The sequence below is a fragment of the Macaca fascicularis genome, chromosome 14 (assembly GCF_037993035.2).
Source record: "Macaca fascicularis isolate 582-1 chromosome 14, T2T-MFA8v1.1".
NCBI lineage: Eukaryota > Metazoa > Chordata > Mammalia > Primates > Cercopithecidae > Macaca > Macaca fascicularis.
Window position 1 is genome coordinate 131,188,741 of NC_088388.1, and position 16,399 is coordinate 131,205,139.

The 16,399-nt window shown below is 40.1% G+C and overlaps 1 protein-coding gene across 9 annotated transcripts in view; it reads right to left on the reverse strand.

Moving 5' to 3' along the window:
- The window catches only part of OPCML (opioid binding protein/cell adhesion molecule like), a 1,155,658-nt gene that overhangs the window by 381,796 nt on the left and 757,463 nt on the right, over window positions 1-16,399 (reverse strand). The gene's annotated exons all lie outside the window — the stretch shown is intronic.

Consider the following 16,399-nt stretch of genomic DNA (forward strand, 5'->3'; position numbering starts at 1 on the left):
ACATGACTTGCCAATTCTGCCCCAACTTCTCAAAAGAACAAAAGCTTTCTCCTGAGAATTCCTCTTCTTAGGGATGGGAAAATCACTTCTCTAATTTCTTTATGACCATGGGCAGGCTGAAGCGGAGTCAAAGAAATCATTCCATTGTTTAAAATGTGTGCATATAGCCACACATTGACTAAATAGACAGTAAGCTATTTATGTAGATACATTATATCTCTATAAAAATATATCACTATTTACATAAGTATAAATAGCTATATATAAAATATGTAATATATATAGTGTGTGTGTATATGTGTATATATGTATGTATAATCCAGTTGTATTTTCTTTACTTTCAGAAAGACTAGAGCTTTGCAGAGTAGAGCAGAAATTTGATTTCTGCTTTTGGATCTGCTTTTAGTTTACTGTGGGAGTTTGGAAAGGTCAGTTCACCTCTTTGGGTGAACCTACTTATTAACATTCAAATTAAGAGTTTGGGGAGGGTTTGTCCCTACAATCTCTTTCCTTTCTAAGTCTCAAAGTCCCTATCTTCTTATGTGAGGCAAGAGAGAGCAAAAGAGCCAGACGGGGATTCGGAGCTTCGTAGAAACAATGTGAAAGTGGTCACTAAACTTGGCCTTATTTGTCTTCATGACTTCCAGAGCCACACATTTTCCATGTGACGTGCCCTTTACTCTTTCAGTACATCAGACCTTTGGCTTTAGTGGAGTTAAGTCATATGCATAACAGACTAATATCCCAAGGGTAATAAATGTGAACCAGGAGGCCACATTTAAATGACACGTCATAACAATTTCACAATCATGTTCAAACAGTTAATTCTTGGTTTTCCTAGGTGGCTTACTCTTTGCCAAATTTTACTCTTAAATAAGTTAATGTCTATCAACTAATAGTTTTTGGAGTTTCCTTTCTACTAAATTCTCCAGGAACACACTTCAACCATACAATTATCCTTAGCAAAAATAGAACTACATCCTAAGCAAAAATCCAGGGGGGTGAATAAAGCTATAATACTCCCAAAGGCATCAGTAAATCATCTCCTAATAATATATCCTTTCAATTAATCTAATTTACCACTCTTTCCCTAAGTATAGAATTGTTAGCTAAATGTATTAAAAAATCTAAGTGAGACAAAGTACAACCTTACCCTAGACCTCATGGGAGAAAAAACATCATGCATTAAAACAAGCTCTGAAATCAATTTGGTCTGAAATACCTATTTAGCAACTACTTTGGGAATATATTTTTAAAAATCAATATAACTTTATTACTTTTAGGTGGATATTTTTATCTTAAAGAATTTTTAAGTACAGGTTTTAGCCATCCTGATTTAATGATCAGATAGACCTGATTAGCAAAAATCATTTGTATACTAACAATAGGATCCTAAATATATTAAATGAATAATGAATAGACAATACATAGAAATAAAACTTTGATCTGCAACCTGTAGCTACCTGCCCAAGAAACCACCCCTGCTACCACAGTAACAAGCCTAGGAAGCCAGGGTGCCATAAGTCAAACTTGTAGGAAATCAGACTGCTATCTCTACTGACAACAGTAAACCTTGTAACAATTTACCTTAACTCACCAAGGCTTGATTAATAACTACTAACTTCCCTAATTTTTGTAACTACTTCAAATTTAGGACTAACCAGAAAAAGGCAAATATATACCCCTAACTGATCACACAGAATGACTTCTATCTAGTTAGCCCACCTACCTCTTCTCCACAGCATCAACTTCCAATCTGGCATCCCCGAAGCCTTCCCTCCTTCCATTATAAAGCCCTTCCGCTCCTCTGCCTGCCTTTGAGTCTCTGTCAAAACACAAGTGATGGTGGCTGACTCACTTGCTCCAGCAAACTCCAAGTAAACAGTCACTGCTTGCTGTCACTGGACTGATGTGCAATATGGTTTGAATGCTTTGTCCGCCCTGTCCCAATCTCATGTTGAAACGTGACCTCCAGTGTTGGAGGTGGGCCTGGTGCAAGGTGTCTGGATCACCAGAACAGATCCCTCATGAATGAATTGTTGCTGTCCTCATGATAATCAGTGAGTTCTTGCTCTATTAGACCTCCTATGAGATCCGTTGAAAAGAGCCTGGTGCCTCCTGCCCTCTCTCTTGCTCCTGCTCTTGCCATGTAATAGACCTGCTCCTCCTTCACTTTCCACCATGATTGGAAGCTTCCTGAGGTTCTCACCAAAGCAGATGCTGGCACTAGGCTTCTTATACAGTCTGCAGAACTGTAAGTCAAATAAACCTCTTTTCTTTATAAATTAACTCAGTCTCAGGTATTTCTTCATGGCAATGCAGAATGGACTAACACAGTCTGTGCTTATTTCCACAATGATACATATTTTTAAGTTTATTTTCTTTTACATAATACTCCCAAAGGTTACACACTATTTTGACATCATGCACATATAATTTATGTGCTTAGAAAATAATTTCTACCTGTATTGTATTAAAAGAACCTGAAGTTGAGTCCACAGAGCATTTTCACAAATAATAATGATGAAGCTGATGTCCTGTGGTGAGCACCAAAACAACAAACTCACTATGTGATCAGAGCACTTTGCATGTAATAACTTATGTACTTCTCAGAGCAGTTCCAGGCAACAGGGTCTGTTATGAGCTCTATTTATCACATGAGGGATCTGCATGGTCAAGCCACTTGCTCAATCTCACCAACTAGTAAGCAGCAGACACAGCCTTGCTTACCAGCAGACTGCCTCGGCATCCAAGCTTTTTACACTTATGAACGTGGTACAAATTGCGAGTCTTATGACTTGAAATAAGAGGAGGAGCCTAGAAGAAGATAAATGTTGCAGAAATATTTCCATAAAATAGCCACAAATTTACTTCTTTCTCATTTAAAAGAGAGAAACAATAACAACCAAAACCAGATACAATGCAATGCTCCCTAGTAGATACATAACATCATAACAATAACACAAACTACCTACAGGATACCAAATCTTTTAAAAAGTGATCAGAAGGGAAGGTCAGGTCAATATCCTAACGTCAGCAGCTCTGCGCAGCAGAAGCACAGGGTGGCTTTGTAAGGGGCCTGGGCTTAAGAACCACCCCAGAGCTCTGGGATTTCAAATACTCTTGAGGAGTATGAGGCAGACAGGTGCATCTGGTAAAAAAGCTCCACAGACACACAGACCCCAACCTACAGAGGGAGACTTCAGATCTGAGTTTTCCAAATATCCAGGTGACCATTTAAATGAAGCATAGAGCCAATCAGTTGACATTTTTTAGAAAAATATTTTATCCAGGGAGTTTGGAGTTGAACAAACACAGGATTGCATGCTCAGATTTCCATGTCTGATAGAGCTGGGTTTTGCGGGCAGCCTGCTGATGTGGACAATGGCAGATAATATAAACACAGGAAGCAATATCAAAGGTTCTCTTTACCCATACCCATCCTCCACAGCATCTCAGCTCCCCGCTTTCCACCTCCAACTGCTCTCCTTACAGACCAGCGGGGCTTGTGGAATTTTCCCTTTGTTGGATTTCTCTAGCTTTGAAAGCTTCCACTATGTGGTTATCGTGGAAGGGAAAAGTCATGAAAATTGTCATTAATAAAAGTAAATACTGTTCATTAACTTTAGCTGTAACTCATCTAAAAGCTAAAACGATTTCATAATTAAAGTGCTAACCAAAATTAGCCATTAGAGTATAATAATTAATGTAAAATTGCTCACAATAGTACAAATCTAAGGTAATAACTAAAATGAAAAGAAATGGGGGAATATTATCAATGCTGTAGATATCTTTTGGATAACTCAAATAAAGTAAGTGATTTCACTATCACTTCTAAAGAAAATAAATGGCTTTGATTCTGACATCTGGCATTTCCTAGTATGGTTCCCTTTGCCTTTCTTACCAACCTGGCAGGTAGAGATAATAACATTTACTTTTTTGCCTCTTAGGAATAGTAATATTTTAGAAGGACTTTGAGATAACTATGCAAAAGACACATTAGGAAATGGACAATTATTACAACATAGATTTAGATTGCTATAATTTGTGGACTTAGGTTGTACCATGGAGGTGTTTAAAACAAAAATCTAGTCACCAGATCTGTGTATAGTAGGCATTCAAACAATGTCTGCTGAAGTGAATACATTTCAATTCTTATATATAAATATTGCTTATCTTTCTTTAAAGTGACTCCCACCACTTAGAGTTACACAGATAAACTTCAGAGACTTTTAATTCATGTGGTCCTCAGAGTGCACAGGAGCCTGGGTGGTGGGATGGAGCGTGTGGAATGAGAGCAAGCCTGGAGCATGGAGTAGGGAGTTCGTCTAGACCAGCCTAGTCTCATAAGTCAGCGAGCATCAGCACTTTCCAGAAGGCTTGTCAAACACAGATTGGGCCACGCCCCTAAGATTCTGAATCTGCAGCTCCAGGGTAAGGCCTAGGAATTTGCATTTCCAAGTTCTCATGTGTGCCGATGCTGCTGGTCTGAGAACCAGACTTCGAGAACCAGTAATCTAGACTAAATAAACCTCAAATATTTCCTGGTAACTGGGAATATGTACTCTAGCATCCACTGTGTCATAATCAGATTGCACCCCAAATTCAACATGCTCATTAGTGAGAAAAATTCTAATTGTTTTACTTGATGTATGACTGTGAGCAAATTTCTCTGAGCTTAAATTCCTTTATCCGAAACAAAAATGTGTACCTAGTTATGGGATGAACGTATTACAGAATTTGTTTATTTGCAATAAGTCCTTTTGGTTTTAAACAAAAAGCACTTTATGAATATTTTCTACAAGTAATTCAGTCCTTACTAATTGAGGGCAAATCGCATAGCTTTGTTCTGTTTTCACATCTGTATAATGGGGACAATAGCCTGGAGTGGCTTATTCAACAGGATTATTGAGAGGATCAGGTCTGCTGATGTTATAAAAAGAGTACTTTGAATATTACAAACACTATGCAAGCTTTACATAGTCCCGGTGATAGTTTATTATATGTCCATTTAGAGCTGACCAGAGAAGGTTGGTATCTTTTGTGAACTCCTATGTTTGACTTCTAAATGTTAAAGTTCTTTAGAACCTATAGCCTTGGGTCCTCTTCTTTTCTGATTATATACTTACTGTAGGCAAACCTGCCCCCATCTTGTGCTAAAAAGTACCAAATGTTTTTCTGTGGCCCAAGTTCATTTTGTGTTCTTGACCTGTATATCCAATAAGCTCTTTCACAGTTCCACGTAATGAATTTTTTTGTTTGTTTGTTTGTTTGTTTGTTTTTGAGACAGAGTCTCACTTTGTCGCCAGGCTGGTGTGCAGTGGCGCAATCTCGGCTCACTGCAACCTCTGCCTCCTGGGTTCAAGCGATTCTCCTGCCTCAGTCTCCCGAGTAGCTGGGACTACAGGCACACGCCACCACGCCCAGCTAATTTTTGTATTTTTAGTAGAGATCAAGTTTCACCATGTTGGCCAGGATGATCTCGATCTCTTGACCTCGTGATTCGCCCGCCTTGGCCTCCTAAAGTGCTGGGATTGCAGGTGTGAGCTACCGCGCCTGGCCCACTTGATGATTTTAAAAGCATCTCTAAACTGATATGTCCAAAACTGTACTCTTGCTCTTTTCCCTGAAAAATCTCCTCTTCCTCCAGGAAAGGGTACTTTTCATCCACTTAATCTTGCCAGAAACTTGGAACTTATCCTTGACACCTCCCTTACTCTCAACCCCACATCTAATCCACCACTAAGTTCATCGATTCTGTCTCCCAAATATATTTCTAATTTACTCATTTTTCTCTATTCCCATTACTGCTCCTTATATCTAAGGGTAACACAGTCTCTCTCCTGGGCTAGTGAAGGATTTCCATTAGTTTCCTCAATTCCCCTCTTCCTCGAGATCCCTGTCCTTACAATTTCACCTCCAGACAGCAGGTATTGAGATCTCTTTGAAATGCCACTGTCATCCCCATCAGCATCATTGTGATCATCATCACAATCATCTAACATTTATACAACACATTCTATAGGACAGGCACTTAACAAAGACTACATAGCTATTAACTTGTAGAACAACCGCCTCTGATGCATTATCATCTCAGTTCTTTGAAATGAAGAAATAAAAACACAGAGCATTTAAGCAGCTTGCCCAAGGTTACCTAGCTGGTAAGGGGCAGAGCTGAGATTCAAATCCAGGCCATCCAACATAGTCTAGGTTATATTCCTCTGCCTCTGACATGCTCCTGAATATGTCGCTCCCTGGATTAAACCCCATGGCAGCTTCCCATTGCCTTTAGGATCCAATCTCTGTTTTTACCAGGAATTTCAGCACTTTGTACAACCTAGCCTTCATGTTCCTCTCAAGTGTCACTTTCAGACTTTCTCTCCTTTGTGTGCTGTGAGCCAGCCATGTCGGCTTCATTCATTTGTGTGCGCTCGTCAAACATTCATCTCCTTCGGAGCCTTTGAACACGCCATTCCCTCAGCCTGTATCCTATCACTTCAGAGAAGCTTTCTCTGACCCTACAAATCTAAATTAGGCTTTCCTCTTGTCATGTTGATTGTATGTTGACTTCTCTGATAACACCCAACATAATGTCTATGTATGGATTTTGTGTAGTTGTTTATTTCATGTCTGGCTTCAGGAGGGCAGAAACCACATGTGCCTTGTTCACCACTGTCTAGGCAACATGTAACAAAACAAATGCACATGAATGTGAATATCTTAACAGAAAATGATAACGTGAAAACAGAAAGCAGAAAAATAGACTGCCAATATATTGGGAATTAAGAAGATAGGAAAGGTGACAGATGCTTAGAAAAAGAGTTGAAAATAAGAAGAAGATGAATTCACAAGAGAATCAGTCGAGTTCGTTTAGACAAAAGATGAAAAAGACAGAATTAGATACTGACAGGGGGTCTAGGAAAGGGGACTACTAAGAGCTATTTCTGGACAAATGGTTCAGGAGGGATACAGCAGTTGAGGTCTGAACCTAGAGGTTATACTTAGATCATCAAAGAGAAAGCACAATATTAGCATGGGAGGAAATACTCAGAGAAAGAACTCTAATATTCAGGAAGGAGTGAGTCTGAAACAACATACATAAAAGAAAACCTAAGATTATCTTGTAAACTGTTCAAAGCGAAGCTTGCTGCCACAGCCAACTTGTAACTAGCCAACATCAGCAATGCTCCTCATCTGGCTGAGTGTTCACAGGCCTGACACGTGTCATCTAGAAAGGAGGAGGAATTCCCCAAGCTCTCATCTAACACACCTTATGCAGCTGCACTGCACCACAGCAGCTGTATCCTGGACATTATTTCCGATAAGCTCCTAAGATATCTCACACAACTTGTAAGGAATTAAGGCCACAGGTTCAAACTTCTTCATAAGTGTAGGAAAACAATATGGAAGTTTCTCAAAAAAACTAAAAATAGAACTACCATATTATCTAGCAATCCCATTACTGGGTATTTATCCAAAGGAAAGCAAATCATTATATGAAAGAAACATCTGCACCCCCATGTTCGTTGCAGCACTATCCACAATAAGATATGGACTCCACCTAAGTGCCCATCAACAGATGAATAGATAAAGAAAATGTGGTATATAGAGAGGCTGATGATGGGTACGAGCATACAGTCTGATAAAAAGAATAGGTTCTACTGTTTGATAGCAAAGTAGGGAGGCTAGAATTAACAATAATTGATTGTATGTTTCAAAACAGGTAGAAGAAAATAGTTAAAATGTTCCCAACACAAAGATACATGTTTTAGGTGATGGAAATTTTAAATACTCTGATTTGATCATTAGGGATTATATGCATGTACCAAAATACCACCTGTGAGTCATAAATGAGAATAATTATTATGTATCAATTTAAAAAGTCAACCAGAATACCATGGAATGATAGGCTGGTGATCTTACTGGTTCCTTTACAGATTCTCAAGATTGTCTCAGTGACTGAGCAACGAGTGATTGTCAAATTGTGTGAGCTTCTCTCAGCCATGCAGTACAGCACACGGCCTTCATTGGAATCGACTTGCAGGAACCCCGGAGGAAAGAGCCTGCTGTAGCGGCAGACGCTAGGAAAGGTCTGTTTCCATCTCTTCGGGTGCAGGCACACACACACACCTGCATGCCATTCAGATGGGGCCCAGCTTGGATTGCTGACTGCAACAAATGCCTTCCAATATTTTGGTTATACGAAAAGAGTGAGAACAATGTCATCCACCATAGAAATCACACAGAAAACACAGCCAGGGAGAAAGATTTCGATTTTGGCTCTGCTGTGAGGACATCAGGAAAACTCCATAGTCATAGTTCTAGAATAGTAATGTGTACATAAATTGTAGCAACAGTGGAAATAAGTGATATCATTCATGTCTCCTTGTGTTTATTTGGCATACTACAATTTTCAAAGCTCATGATTTTGCTGGATTGGCTGTGGGGTATTGTAACACTCTCATCTATAGGGAGGACCATGGGAGCCTGTGTGGTCTACAGAGCTGCTGACATCAAAGCCATTCTGCAGCCAGGAAAAGTGGAGCTCAGCTAGATGAACTTGTCCACAATCACACTGCTGCAGCTGGGGAACACTTGCCACATCTTCTTTTGGCCAGTTCACCCGGGTCTGCTACCTATATTCCCCGCACTATTTACTGTGATCGGAGAGATCAAAATAGACACTGCTTTATCAGCTCAAACAGGCCCTAATGTTATGAAAACAATGTTACCTATCTTTCAAGGGTTCAGGGTCCGACTGGCATGGCAAATTTCTAGAGTCCTATAGTTCTAAAATCTCTAATAGCAAGAACTATCAGACCCCTCCTAACTCTGATTTACAACCCAGATCATTACAACTTTGACTGGATAGGGGACTGGCCTTGAAAACATTCTTTTCTGATAAACAACTGCACACCTTAAGCCAGTTTCAGCAGCTTATAGAGGCTGACCTCTAGTTAACCTTTTGACACAAAGGGCCAAATTCCATCTCATTTTAATGCTAAAACCCGGCCTCAAAGTGAGCATATATGTTCCATATATGCTTACCTACTGTGCATGCACTGGCTCCCTCATAAATTGGCACAGCTTCCCCCCAAAACCTGTGCAGGGGACTGTCTCTTTCTAGTTTGCAAACTGATACCTCAAATAAAGCTTGCCTCTCTGTTACTTAGCTCTCCTAGGGGTCTTTTGAATGACATCACCTAGCTCCCAGGTTGCAGTTTTGACTCACAGGCCGTCTCTCCTCTTGGAGTCTGAGCTTCTGGGGCAGATGATGGGTATACTCAGTGCTGGCTGGCTGTGATTAGTACAAGGACTACCACATTATGGGCGCCCATTTTGTGAAATAAAGAAACAAATGAGAGAAAGAGCCATGAATAAAAGCCAGACCTTGATTCTGCATCCAAATGCCTCCTCATCAGAGAACGCTGTGTCTCTCTGAACCATTTTACTTGGTTATAAAAGCTCAATGGTAGGAAGCCCCTTTATTTCTTTGCTTTTTTTGTTTTCCTTTTCTTTAAAATAGGGCTTTGCAATTGTTGCGTGTTCCATCTTTACAATATTAAAATGCAGGGCATTGTTTTACGGACAGAGACAATTACTGCTACCTGTGTTCTGTACTGAAACCACTTATTCCACCTTCTTGTTCTCCACTGCCAAAAAGAAAAAAAAAAAAAAACAGTGGTGAGGGAGTATGGAACTCAGAGAATTAAAATACACTTTTGATCTATTTTTATTGTAAATACTTCATTAGATTGAGAACTTTAACCACAACTTTCAAAGTCAACTGAATTCTGAGGAAAAAAAGGGTACAGTCTAAAGTAATTAAGGCTTCTCCTCATCCCCATCCTGGCTCTCCAGGGAGTCAGCTCCCCCCACCCTCATTTCCATGAAAAAGGGTGTGGACATTGCCTCAAGCGTTTCTTTCGTCTTTTCTTTTTGCTGCGCCATTTCCATAGCTTCCTTTAGAAAGGCCCAGGCGACCCCTCTGCTGGCTCGGGAAGTCGGAAGGAGAAGCAGGCCAGGATGGAAGGGCGGAGAGGGCGTCGCGGAGCCGCCCCCAGGAGGGACGCGGCCCTGGGGAGTGAAGTGGGAACCGTCCCGGAGCTCCCAGTGTCACATTCAGCGGAGGGAACGGTGGCTCCGGCAACCCCTGCCTGTCAATTGTGTTTGTCTCCAGTCCATGGAATTTTCATTATTCATTATTCGCCGGGCATGGGCAGCACGGTAGCGCCAGTCCTGTCTAATCCCCACCTGATAATGTATTTCTGATAAGCATGACGGAGCCCGGTGCTCCTGACAGGATTCACATTTCCAGCCGGATAAAGTGCCATTTACATGAAGCAGGCACTGTGAATTCAGATCGGGGCGATAAGGGCAGCGGCGGGCTCTGGAGGGGCTGGCTGGGGACTATGGAGTGGGGTCCGGGGGCGCCTCCGGCCCCCTCATTCTCCCCACTCCTCCTAGACAGATGGGCCCTGGGCCGCCTCCGTGTTGGCAGAAGGGGACGAGGGGGATCCGTTGCCTGCGGGGTCTTGCCTGCCCTGACCCAGTGCTGCCCTTCCCGGGACCCCCAGTAGATGAGGCTGTGGTCCAGGCATGGGACTACCACTGCCCTAAATCCGAGGGGAGTAGGGACACGCATTGTGCCTTTCTCAAGGTCAGAATCCACCCGCAGAAATGACACCCTTTAATTCCAACTCGTAGTCTTGTGTATGCATGTATTTTATTGCCCAAGAAAATATTTAAATGGCTTTCTCACCAAATACTAAAAGCGGTTCCAAGGCAGGAACCTCTTAAGGCCTCTGATTCTGTCCCTTCTTAAAGCCAAAGGGAATGTGTCTGATGAGTCTGTGAATTCTTCAGCATCTTTTGTGAAAGAGGCAGGATTAGCACCAACTAGGGGGCCAGGGGGATACAATCCATTGAGATGATTTGAGAGTGTCTAACAGTCTTCGCAGCTGAGGCCAATTCTACTTTTCTAACTTAGACATAGCCTGAAAAAGGAACCCTTTCTGAGGGTGTGTGCAATTGTCAGCTCAATCTTGGAAGCACACGCCCATGATGCCACTGTCGTCTCCTAAATAAGTCTCAGCTCTGTCCCCTGTCTCTCCCATGGGACTACTGACCTAGGCCGGGTCTCCTTCATCTCCTGCTGAGTTCACACTAACGATTCCCTACCTAAGTGTCCTGGCTTCAGCTTTCACCCAGCACACTCTACCTCCTGCAAACTATGCAGTGTGCAGGTGGCATGGGTCTGGCTGTATCTCCAGCTGCTGCTTCAATCCCTGCCGTGGCCCCATACCCATGGGGTAAAGACGGCTACTGACCAAGCCACCCCAGGTGCTCAGGCACCAGTTTCTACTCATGCCTCATCTTCTAACTGTGGATAATTCTTTTTTTTCTTTCTTCTTAACAATCACACTATCTTTGAAATCCCCCTACCTCCACCGTGCTGTTTCCAACCTCAGGCCCTTGTTAGCCCCCTCCCAATTCCCACGTGTCAGTTGCCTCCCAGGTAAACTCCTTAACACGGGAGCTAGGGCCAAGTTAGCATTCCACTCCTATTCTACGTTAATACACTGAGCATGTTTCAGCACTTATCACTTTTTATTCTGATCTGTTTCTCATAGAACGGAGGAATTCCGTGTACTCCGAACATCTGCAGGGCCCAGGGCAAAAGCTGAAAGGGAGTTCCAGCTGCCAGGCCTAAAGATTTAGAAGTTATAAATCAATCTTTCCAATTGTTAAAGTATATTTTATGTTCATATCTGGATAAATATTCTTTCTAATGACCTACAAGGCTAGGTTCAGATTTGGAATCCTTGCATACCTCAGGGTTCTCCACTGGAGCATAATGGTACCAGGGGAGCTTTCCTGCTTTCCTGCTTCCTGGCTCTCTCCCCATCTCCCTCTAACCCCGAGTCCATCTTGCTCTGTAAAGGAACTTTGTGTACATGAACGGACACCACAAGCCACACATCCAGGCTCTTCCCAGAACCCCTGCAAATAACCTCCTCCTACATATGAATATACGTACAATACCCATACAAAGATGTGACTACCATATCCTTTCTAAGAGTAAATAACTGAAAACATACTAAGTGCCATTGCTGGGGGAAAGGATATGTAAGTTTTGTATATTCAAACAATGTAATACTTTATACAGCTTAAAATGAGTGAACCCAATTTGACCTATCAACCTAACAAAAACATGAAAATATCATGAGGGAAAAAAAAAAGAAACTATAAAAGATACCTATAGTGTAATGCCAGCTGAATGTGATATATTATTTATAGTCCCATAAATGTATAGAAAAATAATAAAAATGTGAGTGAAACTGACATATACCAAATTTAGGAGAGTGGTAAACCTCCGGAACTGAATGGGCATGGAAAGAGCTTCATTGGTACCTATTCATATATGTATACACACACAGACACACACACACACACACACATTCAAAGATCCAAGGTTAACATTTCAAATATCTTGTTGAGTACATGGGTGTTGGCTATTGTAGATTTCATATGTTTGAATTTTTCTTATCTTTTAAATATCCCTAAATTTTTAATTTTTAGTGATGTTTGACTTTGGATACTTGCACTGGAGAAGACTTTAAATGAATAGAAATTCCAACTTCATCATTTGCATGTGCATATCCAGTTGTCCCCATCCCATTTTTTGTAAAGACCATTCCTTCTCCAATTGAATTGCTTTGGCAGCCTTGTCAAATGCCAATTAACTGTAAAAGTGAGTCTTTATTGCTGAGCTCTACGTCCTATTCTATTAATCTAGAAGCACACCTCAGAAATACTGTAGGTTCAGTTCCAGACCACCTAAATAAAGTGAGTTTCACTATAACGCGAGTCATATAAACATTTTGGATTTCCAGTGCAAATAAACATTATGTTTATAAATATTTTGGTTTTCCAGTGCAAATAAAAGTTATGTTTATACTATACTGTAATCTGTTATATGGGCCATAATAGTATGCCTAACAAAGCAATGTACATGCCTTAATTTAAAAATACTTTATTGATCTCTATCAATGGGTCAGTAGAAAAGAAAACATAAATACATTAAAAAATGAAAATACTCTATTGTTAAAAAATACTAACAATCATCCAAGCTTTCAGGAAGTTGTAATCTTTTTGCTGATGAAGAGTCTTTCATGATGTTGGTGGCTGCTGACTGATCAGGGTGGTGGTTGCTGAAGGTTGGGGTGGCCGTGGCAATTTCTTAAAATTAGACAGCAATGAAGTTGGCCATAGTCATTGACCCTTCCTTTCACAAAAGACCTCTCTAGCATGTGATGCTGTTTGATAGCATTTTACTCACAATAGAACTTTCCAAATTGGAGTCAATCCTCTTAAACCCTGGCACTGATTTATTAACTACAATTATTTTTATTTTTCTTTTATTTATTTATTTTTGAGGCAGAGTCTTTCTCTGTCACCCAGGCTAGAGTGCAGTGGCATGGTCTCGGCTCACTGCAACCTCCACCTCCCGGAGTCAAGCGATTCTCCTGCCTCAGCCTCTCAAATAGCTGGGACTACAGGCATGCACCACCATGGCTGGCTAATTTTTGTATTTTTGGTAAAGATGGGGTTTTACCATGTTGGCAAGACTGGTCTTGAACTCCTGACCTGAAGTGATCCACCCGCCTCAGCCTCCTAAAGTGCTGGGATTACAGGCTGAGCCACTGCGCCTGGCCCAATGAACTCAAATTATGTAATTCTTTAATCCTTTGCTGTCATTTCAACAATGTTCCCAGCATCATCACCGGAGTAGATGCTATCTCAAGAAACCACTTTAGTTGCTAAGTCATAAGAAGCAACTCCTCTTTCATTAAGACTGTATTATGAAATTGCAGCAATTCAGTCGCTTCATCAGGCTCCACTTCTAATTCTAGTTCTCTTGCTATTTCAGCACATTTGCAGTTACTTTCTCCATTGAAGTCTTAAACCCCTCAAGAGTTGGAATAAACTTCCAAACTTCTGTTAATGATTATATTTTGGCCTCCTTTCATGAATTACAAACATTCTTTATGGAATCTAGAAAGGTGAATTCTTTTCAGAAGGTGTTCGATTTACTTTGCCACATTCATCAGAGCAGTCACTGTCTATGGCAGCAGAATGGGTGTTTTGTTAACAGGCATGAAAACAATATTCCTCTCCTTGTACATCTCCATCAGAGCCCTTGGGTAGATTGCCAAAGAACAGTAATAATTTGAAGTGAATCTTTTTTTCTGAGTAGCAAGTCTCAACTGTGGGTTTAAATATTCAGTCAATCGTACTGTAAAGAGATGTGCTGTCATCCAGGCTCTGTTGTTCCATTTGTAGAGGACAGGCAGAGTAGATTTAGCACAAATCTTAAAGGTCCTAGGATTTTCAGAATGACAAATGAGGACTGGCTTCAACTTAAGGTCACCAGCTGCATTAGCCCCTAACAAGAGAGTCAGCCTGTTCTTTGAAGTTTTGAAGCCAGGCATTGACTTCTCCTCTCTAGCTATGAAAGTCCTACGTGGTATCTTCTTCCAATACAAAGCTGTTTCATCTCCACTGAAAATCTCTTGATTGCAGCCACCTTTACCAATGATCTTAGCTAGATCTCTGGATAACTTGCTGCAGTTTCTAGTTCTTGCTCCTTCACCTTGCACCTTTATGGAGATTGTTTCTTTCCTTAAATCTCATGAACCAACTTCTGCTAGCTTCAAATACTTCCTTCTACAGCTTCCTCACCTCCCTCAGACTTCAGAATTGAGGAGAATTAGGGTCTTATGGAGAAGGAGGGAGATGAGGGAACTGTGGAACAGTTCAGAGCACACACCGCACACTATTTACCAAGTTTGTCCTTTTATATGGGTGCAGTTCATGGCACTCTAAAACAGTCACAATAGTCACATCAAAGATCGCTGATTATAGATCACCATAACAGATATGATAGTAATGACAAAGTTTGAAATATTGTGAGAATTAATAATATGTGGCACAGAGACATTAAGCGAGCACATACTGTTGAAAAGAAAAACGGTGGTCATAGGCTTGCTTCATGCAGGGTTGCCGTGGATCTTCTATTTGTAAAAAAAAAAAAAAAAAAAAAAAAAATGTGATATCTGCAAAGCTCAGGAAAACGAAGGCTACCTGTTTATGTCTGTTCTTATGCCAGTATGACTTTGTCTTCACTACTACAATATTGCATTAAGTTTTGAAATTGGATAGTGTGATTCCTCCAACGTAGTCACTTGTAAAGATCATTTAGGCTATTCTGGGCCACTTATATTTCTGTGTGAACATTATTATCAGCTTGTCAAATTCAGAAAATAAGTCAGCTGGGATTTCAATAAGAACTTACTGAATCTTGACCAATTTGGTAACTATTGCCTTTTTAACAATTTTGAGTCTTTCATTATATGAACATTGGATGTCTTTCCATTTATTTAGGTCTTCTTTAATTTCTTTCAATAATGTTTTGTGGGTATCAGAGTACAGGTTTTCACTTCTTTTATTGTGTTTATTCCTAAGAATTTTTTTATGTAATTGTACATGAAACTGCCTTTTTAATTTTATTTTTGGATTGCTCATTGCTAGTATAAAGAAACACAATTGATTTATACATTGACTTATCCTGCAACCTTAACTCTTTTAGCAGTTCTAATCAAACTTTTAATGGATTACCTAGGATTTTCTATATACAATGTCATGTTATTTACAAAAAGATTTTCTTCCTTCTAATCTGAATTTTTAAATTTGCTTATGTTTGTTTGTTTGTTTTTCTAATTTCTTTAGCTAGAACCCATAGCACATTGTTGAATGGAGGTGGCGAGAGTGGACATCCTTATCTTGTTTCTGGATTTAGGGGAAAAGCCTTCAGCATTTCACCATGAAGTATGATGCAAGTTGTAGATTTTTTATATATTCCCTTTATCAAGTTGAGAAGTTCCCGTCTAGTCTAATTTCTTGAGTGTTTTTATCATAAAGTCCTGTTGGGTTTTGTCAAATGTTTTGCCTTACTAATGAAATGATTATATAGATTTTGTCTATTACTCTATTAAAATGGTGGATTGTATTCATTGATTTTAAGATGTTAACTTTACATGCTTGGGACAAATTGTATTTAGTCATGATGTATAATCCTTTTTTATATATCACTGTATTTTGCTTGGTTGCATTTTTTAAAGTTTCTGATCTATACCCACAAACTATTTTTCTGTAGTTTTTTTACAGGTGATATACTTGCCTTTTTTGGTGTTAGAGTAATAATTACATTATAGAATAAGTTGGAAAGTATTTTCTGATCTTCCATTTTATAAAAAGTTTGTGAAGAATTGATATTATTTCTTCTTTAAATGAAGCAATTCACCAGTAAAGCCACGTGGGCATGAGCTTTTCTCTA